The sequence below is a fragment of the Pseudoliparis swirei genome, chromosome 18, assembly GCF_029220125.1.
Source record: "Pseudoliparis swirei isolate HS2019 ecotype Mariana Trench chromosome 18, NWPU_hadal_v1, whole genome shotgun sequence".
Taxonomy (NCBI): domain Eukaryota; kingdom Metazoa; phylum Chordata; class Actinopteri; order Perciformes; family Liparidae; genus Pseudoliparis; species Pseudoliparis swirei.
In genome coordinates, this window is record NC_079405.1 from 11408940 (window position 1) to 11419956 (window position 11017).

The 11017-nt window shown below is 38.6% G+C and overlaps 1 long non-coding RNA gene across 1 annotated transcript; it reads right to left on the reverse strand.

The window, feature by feature from the left end:
- Positions 1-4630: 4630 nt before the first annotated feature.
- On the reverse strand, positions 4631-7772 carry LOC130208505 (uncharacterized). The gene is made up of 6 exons (XR_008834433.1): positions 7715-7772; positions 6750-6808; positions 6581-6678; positions 6349-6444; positions 6020-6204; positions 4631-5219 (listed from the first exon to the last, which is right to left on the reverse strand). It is a non-coding gene; the product is annotated as an uncharacterized LOC130208505 (long non-coding RNA).
- Between the last annotated feature and the right edge of the window lie 3245 nt (positions 7773-11017).

Below are 11017 nucleotides of genomic sequence, written 5' to 3' on the forward strand. Positions count from 1 at the left end.
GTTTGTCAAGAAATGAGTGGTGGTCATGTGATATATACTGTATATAGGATGATATTTCAGTTTTTCTTTTTTAATAAAATTGCAAACATTTCTACATTTTTGTTTTTTTCTGTGAAGATGGGGTGCTGAGTGTACATTCATGAGAAATCAAATTAACTTTTTAGATTTTAGCAAATGGCTGCAATGAAACAAAGAGTGAAAAATGTAAAGGGGTCTGAATACTTTCCGTACCCACTGTATCCACTGGCTGATTGCACGGGCAGTACCTGCCTCCCTGTGTGCATTCTGCCAGTGCACAAATGGAGCGACATCAAAGTCCTTTTTGAAGCTCTGAGCTTAACAGCTGTGAGTACTAACAACAGACATGTTTGTTGTTTACGTCCATCATGATTATTTTATTCATAATGTTAACTTTAGGAGAGTGTACTGAAGGGTTCAGTGTTGCCGACTTGGTGACTTTTTAACTAGATCCAATTGGAAAAGAGGTGGGACCACTTGGCTGGGTTGTTCAGTCGGATTCTTTTCTTCTTATCCACCTTACTCTAGCTGGTTTCTCCTATGTTAACTACCCAAGCTGATTTATATGGATCTCCGGATTCTTATTTGATAATGTATCTTACACTACACAGACAACAAATGTGGACACCTATATGTAGTTGTATCAGTCTGCAGAGATTTGCAGCCACAGGACTATTAGAGAGGTCAGACCTGATGCTAGGTGATAAAGGCTGGTTCCCAGTCAGTTAAAGTGTGTTGGATAGGGATAAAATATCATCGCATGTTGTCACATTAGACATTGGAATTAAAGTCCGGAGAGCTTCCAACAGCAACCAAGTGGACTTTGTTTTGTTGACCGTTTACTGCTGAAACCAAGGACAAGAATGGACTTAAGCTCAGTGACATATGTAAATGCTAGAACAACACATTTTTACTAACAAAATGGTACCCAACATTAATACGATTTAATGGAAGATTGTTGTCTCCTAATGAACATACAAGAAAAGAAAAATAGGACCGAGAAAGAGAAAGTAAGAGCATGAGACCGTCTTTAGAAATAAATTCACCAGCAATGATCACCAAACAACAATACAATGTGTTACGATCATTTGTCATTGTACAACATTTGTCACAGTGCTCCAAAACAGTAAAAAAAAAAGAAAAAGCTAATCATTTGGTTTTTTGCCTTCCTTTCTACCCCTCTTTTAAAACCATTACTAGAATGAATTAGCTTGAATGACGAGAAGGACGTGCAGTGAGAAGCCTTTCCCTTTTCTCCATTAGCAGGTCCTGTGTTTCCAGAGGGGCATCAAAGAGAGAGGAGCAGGGGGAGGCACGCAGTAAGCTTCAAGCTGCACACAGAGATAAAGACCAGACATAGTGTGTGTGTGTGTGTGTGTGTGTGTGTGTGTGTGTGTGTGTGTGTGTGTGTGTGGGATTAGGTTGACTTTGACTGGCTGTGTTCCATTGTGACAGCAGCTCCTAAGAAGCTGCACACTGCCACATGACGGACAGGGCTTGAAATTGCACAGATAGCGTCTGCCTCTCTCCCTCTGTAGTGCTTGTGTCTCGTAGCCCCGGGATGCTCGAGCTTTACAAATTTGTGCGACTGAAAAAACTTGCAGTATGGACACTGAAGGTTATTGGACCCTAAAACTGTGCTATTATATATACATTTGATTCTGAAAGAAAGTGTGAAAGCGTAAGACAGAGGGCATGCATGGCATTAGATAGATTGTCTTGCAATATTATTGTGTTTAAAAAAAATATAATGTCGATCTAAAAAAAGCAAAATCTGATAAATTGCCTTGATTGACGTTACTTGAGGCTGCATCGGTTGGGTCTTATGATACACGTTTGAAAATAAAATGTAAAAACATCTGGAGGTGTGGCATTAGACCTACAGCTCTTCACCTCTGCCTGAGGGGCCAGAGGCTCATGGCTGCATTAGCAACTACGAGCATGACACACCTGTCGACAGCCGAGATGCATTGTGGGTAATGTAGATACCTGGTTTTGAACAGGAAGAAGCACAATAATAGAGTACACTTCTAAAACAGTAGAATCATCTTTAACTGTGTCTGTGAATGAAGAAAAGAAAAAAGTAGACTAAGATGAAGGACTGGAAGGGACAATTAAAATAAAAAGAGGGAAGGAGGAAAAGAATACAATGTATGAGAAACTGACCAAGTAAAAGCTGAAATGGTGATGCTAAACATAAATCCAGCCCGAATAAAGCCTATTCTTCTTCTCTCCATGTGCTCTTTGCACAAGTGCATTACACTTTACTTCATGAATGTTCTGCTGTGCGTTAGTTGGAATGACATAAGCTTGTTTCCCCGGTCAGAGTTTTTAATGTTTGACTATAAACCCTCTGCTAAGTCTTGCCATGCCTGACCCCCCTCATTACCTTCATCACTAAATTAAATCAGCAGTGACACACACTGTAATCATTTTGCAGTGTAACCCACGGAGCTTCGGATGCTTCTTAGCCATGATTCCTCTCACTCATTTTCACATGATTTAAAGAAAATCCTCCTTAATTGTCTCAGTCCTCAACCTGAAACCCATGGGCAAATCGAAAATGATTCTTTCTGTTCATAGAAAACCTCCCTACATGCCTTATTTGTAATGTATTATTCACCCACTGATATTTCATTTGATCTAAATCAAAAGAGAAAAAACATGCTTGAAAGATGCATAATGAGTCTTCCAAGTCTCTGTTACTAGATCTGCTCACTTTAACTTGAGCATTTTCTATTTGATGTTAAGGTCACATGGTTATGTATTTGTTGAGAAAATTATCCCACATTCTACTAAATTTACATATAAATGCATAATGTTATTACATATGATAGGTTTGAAAAAAAAGATTATTAGGGGTTTTGATGCCAGTTGCACTGTGCTTTCTCCGAGTGTCGTTTCCACTTTATCTCAGTGTCATAATGCCTGCCATCCAGAGGCTCATCCTATGTGGCTTTATCAGTGGTTTTTGACATGCAGCGTACTACTGAGCTCAGACCTGCAGACCCTTCGCTTGAAAACACACTTCAGCCTTCCAGCGTAGCGTGACTTGAAAGTCGGCGGCAAGCGAATGCCATGAGCACCACCGAATGAAAAAGTTGCTCTGCTTTGAAACACGCACAAGAGTGAACATCGACAACAACAAAATAATTTAGCAAGAGAGTTAATAGAGCATTATTTTCATTTTTATTATTTTATTTTGCACAAGTTAAACAATAAAAACAAAATAAAAATCACAACAGAGATAAATGTATATCACAGTGCAGAGACAAAAAGCCAACTGGGCTTATGCAAAGCCTATTTTTGTTGTTGTTATTTTAACATCTTTACGTATGTGGAGAGGATCTCAAAACTTCACACAAAAATACTACTCTGTGAGTGCATATGCTTTGTTTTTAATCTTTGTGGCTATGGAAAGCTGCGAGAGAGCTATGAAAGCTTAGAAACTGTTAATGAGACCGGCAGGGTCCTTGAGCATGTGTTATTATAGGTAAGTGTGTGTCTGCGTACCATGCACGACTGTGTGAATCAGTATGTACACATGTTTGTGTGTGCATGTGTGTTTGCGTGTGAGTGTTTTTGTTTGTGTCCAGTGCAGTGCAGTGCATTATTCTTCATTAGAAACAGATGAGTGACTATGTCTAATCCAGGACTGCCCCTGGGTTCAAATCAATCCACCAACCAGTCCCCCCCCCCCCCCCCCCCACACACACACACACACACTCACTATGCACTGAATCTGTATTGGACAAGGGGAACTGAGTCAGATCAGATGCTCAGTAGACATTTGCATTTTGGAGTTGTAACTGTGCCAGCATAGCATAATATTACAGAAAGAACATTATATGGCACAGTTGCGTTTCAGTGAACACTTTTTCACTGCAAAAACTCGGCCTCAAAAAACAAGAAAAAAAAGTAATAAAATGAGGGAATATTACTTGAAATAAGCCAAATTATCTGCCAACAGAACAGGAAAATTTGACTTGCCAAGATTTCTTAAAACAAGTAAAAGTATCTAGCCTTGAAGAACCCAAAAATATCTTAAAACTAGTGTAGCCAGATGAAAAACAAGTAAATTTGTCTTGATACAATGAAACAATTTAAGAATTATTTTCTTAATATGTAGGAAAATGTGCTTAAATTCAGCAAATACAAGTACCATCATCTTGCAATAAGGATATATGTTAGGCAATATATCTTAAAATAAGTAATGTTACACTAAAAACAAGTACATTCGTCTTGATACAATGAAAAATGTAAGAATTATTTTCTCAATATGTAGGCAAATGTGCTTAAAATCTGGAAATGAAAGTACCATCATCTTGCAATAAGGCTATATGTTAGGCAATACATCTTAAAATAAGTAATTTTACACTAAAAACAAGTACATTTGTCTTGATACAATGACAAATTTAAGAATTGTTTTCTCAATATGTAGGAAAGTTTCCTTAAATTTAGCATCCAATGCTCATGCAATATTCTTGGAATATCATGAAATTTACAGAGAAAAATACCATAATATGCTTAAAATCAGTAATTTGACAATGTATATCATACTAGAAATGTGTAGTTCTTCTGTAAACCCAATGAAAAACACAGTACAACTGTATAATATATTATGGTACTTTATTGAAAAGTTCCAATTAACGGTGAACATACAAGACATGACAGTAAGTTTTGTAAAAACAACAGTTATACTGTAAACTTTATTACAGTTACGGTATTTTATTACAAAGTTCAAAGGAAGTTGCTGGCAACTAAAGTCACCAGAATTCCTTTGCAAAAACATGGTACAGTGTATAACAATAGGTTGGCATAGATTTTACAGTCAACATTTGATTATTGTAAATTACAAATGGAAATATCTTAATCACACCTTTTGGAAAACAAGATACAAACCATCGTTGATGAAAACCTTAAGAAACTAACATTCTGTGAAAAACAGGTTGAACTGATCCACTCACATGTGTTGTATACTCACAAAGCATTGTTGAGATCTTGAAGAAACAGGATGTGGACATGAAGGATATCCCATGAATAAGCAAAGATTAGCCACTTGCCCAGAGTTGATTAAGAGCAATGAGTCGCTGTGTCCAGACTTGACTGAAGAGGGCACCCAGCATGGTAGAGTCTCACACAGACACAAAGTTCAGGAAGTTCTTCTTGAAAACTCGTATGTTGACATCAGGTGATCCTCTCTGCAGCCAAAAAAACAAAGCAAAGGCAAAGTTAGATTGATGCAGTGCTTGAGCATGATGCTGAAACACATACACATTCACTGCCTTCTGGTAAACTGAGCTCCAATGATAAAGTCACCTTTATAGTTAAACAATATTAATAAGTCAGGTTCAATGTTGAATAAGGACATATTTTAGCATAAAGGCATCATTACAATGTGTTACATGTCTGTAATCTTGCAGTCTACAGGCAATCAAGACCATCATCACGTTTCACGTGGTTCGGGTTTCCAACCAGAGTAACAGCCCATCCAATTAATTCCATCATTTAAAAACATGTTTGTATTTTTTTAAGATACACTAACATAAAACCTTTTGATGTACCCCTATAAGCAATAACACAATTTTTATTGCAAAAAAAGGATAAACTAGATTACAGTCGAGCCTGTTGTGGATTTGTATAACTGAAATACACAGTGTACAATAGCTGATATATCTTCCTCCACCTTACATTTAAATTGTTTTAATGAGACCCAGTCCAATTCCAAACAATGCCCTCCTGCATTTACCATTACATTTATAGTACATGTCACCTGTGTGCAAAGACAGAGTTGCAAACCTATTTAGGGTGGATTTGGGAAAGATAGTACACATGACGATATGCCATAGAATTAATTAAATGTTTCTGCTATACGTGGAACTAAATTTAAGGGGGATATCAGTTCAAACCACAAGAAAATTAATTGAGGATGATCAATTGAGGGAGGTTTGAGTTGTGCTTGCACCTATCATTTGCTATACTGAACTACATCACCGCTTACCTCGATTTAGCCTCGACAAGACTGGTGTCTGAGTCATTAGGTCCAGACTGAAGACAGGTGGGGACCGAATCTCCTGCAGACATGCCATGATGTTCAGGAAACTGGAACTTAAGGCAGGCGTAGTCATCATTACTGCTTGAAGACTCACAGGTCAATCGGTTGTCTGTGGGCTGACATGATTCTCTCTACAGCCAGAAAAAAGACAATTGAAAAGATTAACAATACCGTGTAATATAACTTTAAATAGCATTTACAACATGACAAAGTGGTTACAACAATAACAATTTATTCTGTTGTTAAATTAACACACTGAACTTAAAACCACTTACCACCGTTTATCCTTGACAACTTGTATCCGATCATGGGTCACACTAGTGGAACAGCAAAGAAGGTGTTGAGGTTCATGCTGGTAGTCGTAGTCACACCTAAAAAGACAGTAAGGAGATAAAGGACAAGGGGAAGACGTACATCCTCTTCAGTAAAACCAAAATCATCTCAAGCATCAACTTTTGCTCTTTTCAATGCCAAGGTTGTAAATCAAAATGAAAAGGCTAGATTCACACTCAAGTGCCCCATGTTGTCGTCATCATAGCGGCCAAGGTTTGATTTCCGGTGGGCCCTTTGCTGCAGATCCTCCCCTGTGGTGCTTGTGTGCGTCTCTAACACAAATAAAGAAAAAACATCTTTAAAAATGTCATGCTTCTTGCATTTAAATGGATTATAATCTCACCGTGTTGCTGGGTGTCATTAAGGTCACGAAGTTGTTCCATCCAAATTGGATAACAATGTCTGAAAGGTGGCAGGAGAAAATAATTAGCATTTTACGATAAACTAAATGTTCTTAATTATCTGTACATAAATATAAACATCGACTCAAAGGACACTCTTTGGTGACGTCCTCATCTGATAATGTGGACAGTAAATGAAGATTTGATCATGAAACCATCCCCTCACTGGACAGCTCACGGAGCTTCTGAGGAGCCGTGAGCCGTCATGTCCTCCACAGCGCAGTTATAAGCGTCATGTTAACAACAGTCACGTGAACAGAGTCCCGACCACGTCAACAGCATCACGTTAAGAGCGTCACGTGAACAGCAGTCTCGACAGCATATGCCACAGCGCAGTTTAAAGCGGTCACGTGAACAGTCCCCACCTCACGTGAACAGACCTGTACAATAACGTGTCTGGTCACGTGACTGTCCGGACTCACCGCTCCGGTATATGTGAGCTTGTCTACACATGTCTGCGTGGAACCAGTTTCAAAGCACTTCAATAAAATGGTCGTTATTAGATGCAGTGTGTAGCACGTGACCCCTCCGGTGTCTTAACCCACCTGCCACAGTAATGAACCTATAATACAAAAGTTAGCTACACATTGCCTGAGCTAACATGTGGTAAAGTAAGCTAATGTTGGCTCTTTCAACACAGAAACCGACAACCTACGTTACATCGACGATGTTAAAGAAACGTGAAGACACTTAACCATCAGATAGCTAAGTTAACTTACTCTTGACGTCCAAGGCGACACAGAACTGCAGAACACCATGCCTCGAATACAAAAGTAGCTACCCGCTAGCTCACACGAGGCTAGCTCAACCCCTCACCAGAGAGCCGAGTAGAAACCTCAGTGTCACTAACGTTGCCCGTTCAATACAACTTTTACTCTCTGAAATTAAATTAAGTTGGCATTCTTACCTCAAGAAGAGCTGTCATGTCAGGAGGCTGTCGTTCCCTCTGTGGCGTTTCGTCACTGAAGCAGGAGAGAGCAGCGCGCCGCTCAAACTGCGGAATAGTGGCGCGAAACCGGGTTCACCAGTTCAATCAGTGATCGTTGCTTTCTGATCATTGCACCTGGCCTCGCCTTTGAACTCTCTCTCTCTCTCTGTTCTCTTGTCTGTCTCTGGCTGTCTGTGCTGTTTTCTTCTCTAGTAACTAGATTATTTGAAGAATACAATACAATAAAATAAAATCGCAGGACAGGACATATTACATTTAAGAATTTAAATAATAAAGGACATTTAAAAAATAATAAAAATGAAAGTAAATACAGTGTATCTAAGTGTATATTAAGTGAAAGCGGTGTAATGTTCATTGATGTTGTTCAATTTGAGGAGGATCTGGCCAGAGGTGATTTATTGTAAAGTCTAATAGTTGCCAGGAATGTTCTCCTGTAACTGGAAGGTTCTCCTGTATCTGGAAGGTTCTCCTGTATCATGAAGGTTCTCCTGTATCAGGAATGTTATCCTCTATCAGGAATGTTCTCCTGTATCAGGAAGGTTCTCCTGTATCTGTCCTTGTGAAGCGGAGCTGAAGCAGTCTGTTGAAGAACGTGCTCCGCTGTCCCTGCAGTATAGGTGGTGGAGAGGGTGCGGTCCATGTTCTCCAATATGGACAAACATTTCTTCATGTCCTCCTCTCCACCTGTTCCGGATAGTCCTCTTTGCAGCCAATGATGGAGCTGGCCTTCCACACCAGTTTAGTGAGTCGGTTGGTTTTCTCCAGTTACAATGCTGCTCCCCCAGCAGAGTACGGAGAAGTTCAGAGCACTGGTCCAACAGCCTGGTAGAACATCTCCAACATCTCAGAGCACTGGTCTAACAGACTCGTAGAACATCATAATTGAGATTTTTCATATATTACAAACATTTGAGGACTTCCTTGAAAACCTTCAAAGGAGTGCATTTGTTTTCTTCTCGTTTTTTAAACTGCTACCAAGCAGGGATGCTAAGTGCTAGATATTGCCAGCCTACATGGTTGGGCCCCATTTGGGAGTGGCTACAACCTGGAAAAGAAAGCTAAGATCTGACATGTTTAGAAAAAAGAAGCTAAAATCAGCCCAAACTCTTAACAGGGTCTCAGATTTACAAAGCCACACACCCTCTTCAAGTCCTGGATTTCAGACAGCCAATTAACTTTTGTGGGTGTTTTGGGGGAAATTTCACCCCTTCATCTCATTGTAGGCCCTGTCTTGAGTGTTTGTGTTCAATTTTGGATATCCAGGACTAATATTTAGGAGATTATGACCAATTTTGCACTTATCAAAAAATATGCGAATATAAGAGAATAAGGCCAAATTTGACCATTTGGACCTTTTTTGGGGGCCCTTAAATTGCAGCTATCAGTCCCAAACTTTAGGGTATTCATATTCAGATGTCCCTCTAGGGGATCCACATCTCTAAGTTGCTTGAAAGTACGAAAAATTAACTAAAAGACTGGTTTTAAGGATTTTCCTCTTGTGAAGGTTTTGGAGGCGATTTCACCCCATGACCTCAATGTATTATATTTAGGTAAATATTATATGTAAGGTTAATTTGAAAGACAATTAGGAGGTTACGGGTCAGTTGGCTGAGTAGTGTGTGTGTGTGTGTGTGTGTGTGTGTGTGTGTGTGTGTGTGTGTGTGTGTGTGTATGCATGTGTTTAAAAAGATGTTAGTGTCAGAATTTATTTTAATTTATTCATTATCATTTCTGATTACAAATATTTGACACAGTGCTGTCGTTGATGTACATTTTATGAATAAATAAAAGTACACTTGTTTTCTGATCTTGAGAATTCACATTCACATTTTATTGAAGAGGGAATCTGACAGATCTGCTCACTGATGTCATCGAAGGTATAGGCGCCAAAGTACTGAATGGTAATATGTCAGAATTTGGACTGGTGAAAAACATATTTCCTTTTGATTCCAACGTACAAGTAAATACCATCTTGGAGATAGAATAGAATTGCACAACAGTTCAAATGACTCAGTGTTTTCCCCAGATATGTCTATTATATACAATTGTGTTCTGTATTTGGTCTAGGAATACATAATTGCTCCGCTGTGTTTTAATATTGACACCAAAACAATAAACTCCATTGAGTTTTTATTAGTGCTGTGAAAAATAACGCGTTAACTCAGTTAATTAAATTACAGGTTTAACTAGTTTTTTATTTTTTAACGCATTTAACGCATGCGCAGAATGAGCTTCCAATCCGTCTGTTGTTGGTCGTCTCTAACCAGCAGCATGTCATTCTGTCTCTACGTGTCGCGTTAACACGACTCCGACCTCCGCCTCGCGCGCCGCAGAGCTCGGATGCCGGCGTGTGAAAAAAAGTCACTTGCACCCCCCCCACCCCCGTCAACAACTCTTCTCGGAGCTCTAAATTTATATATGTGATTAATCATGATTAATCCACAGAAACCTGTGATTAACCTGATTAAAATGTTTAATTGTTTCACAGCCCTAGTTTTTATCTGTTTTTAATTTGTAAAGAGATGGAAAGGATGGGAAGCTTGAAATAAGAAAGTCTGACTAACAAAGCAGTTCTGTACTTGTCAGTGTTGACCAAACAGCCTTATGATTATGTCAATTCTTGTTTCAAGCATTAACTTGCTCAAAACAAGTAATAACATCTCATTAACAAGTTTTAATACCTTATTAAGATAATTGAGGACTAAAACACTTAAAACAAGTGAAATGCTCCAACATGAAAACTGCCTTGTAAGAAGAAATATCTTGTCAGTCAAAAAACAAGCATAGATTGCCTTAATTTGAGATATTTCATCTTACTTAGATTTTAATTTTTGCAGTGTTTATCATAGAACTTAGATTATGTTAAATTGTAATAGTTCATTTTGACTTTGCACATGTACATAGGGAACATTTGTGCTTTAAATTAATACATATAGCAAGATATTATCATAGGAAATATTAGGGAGAATATTGATATTGTTGATGTGTTATGAAGCATGGAGGTAATGTCTACTCTATGTATATGTCAATGGCAGAAGTAATGTTTATAATTGTTTATGTGTTTATGATTATATGTATGCCGCATGAGAATGAAAGTTAGTTTATTGTTTCAATGTTGACACATGAGTTGGAAGCCGGTTGAAGTCCGTGACGTTGCTTGAAGCAGGGGAGTGACTTTTATTTTGAAAGGGAACTTTCCTCACATAGGTGACCGGAAGTAATGTTGGTCGCGGGATCATGACGTTTGACCTGGCTATTTTA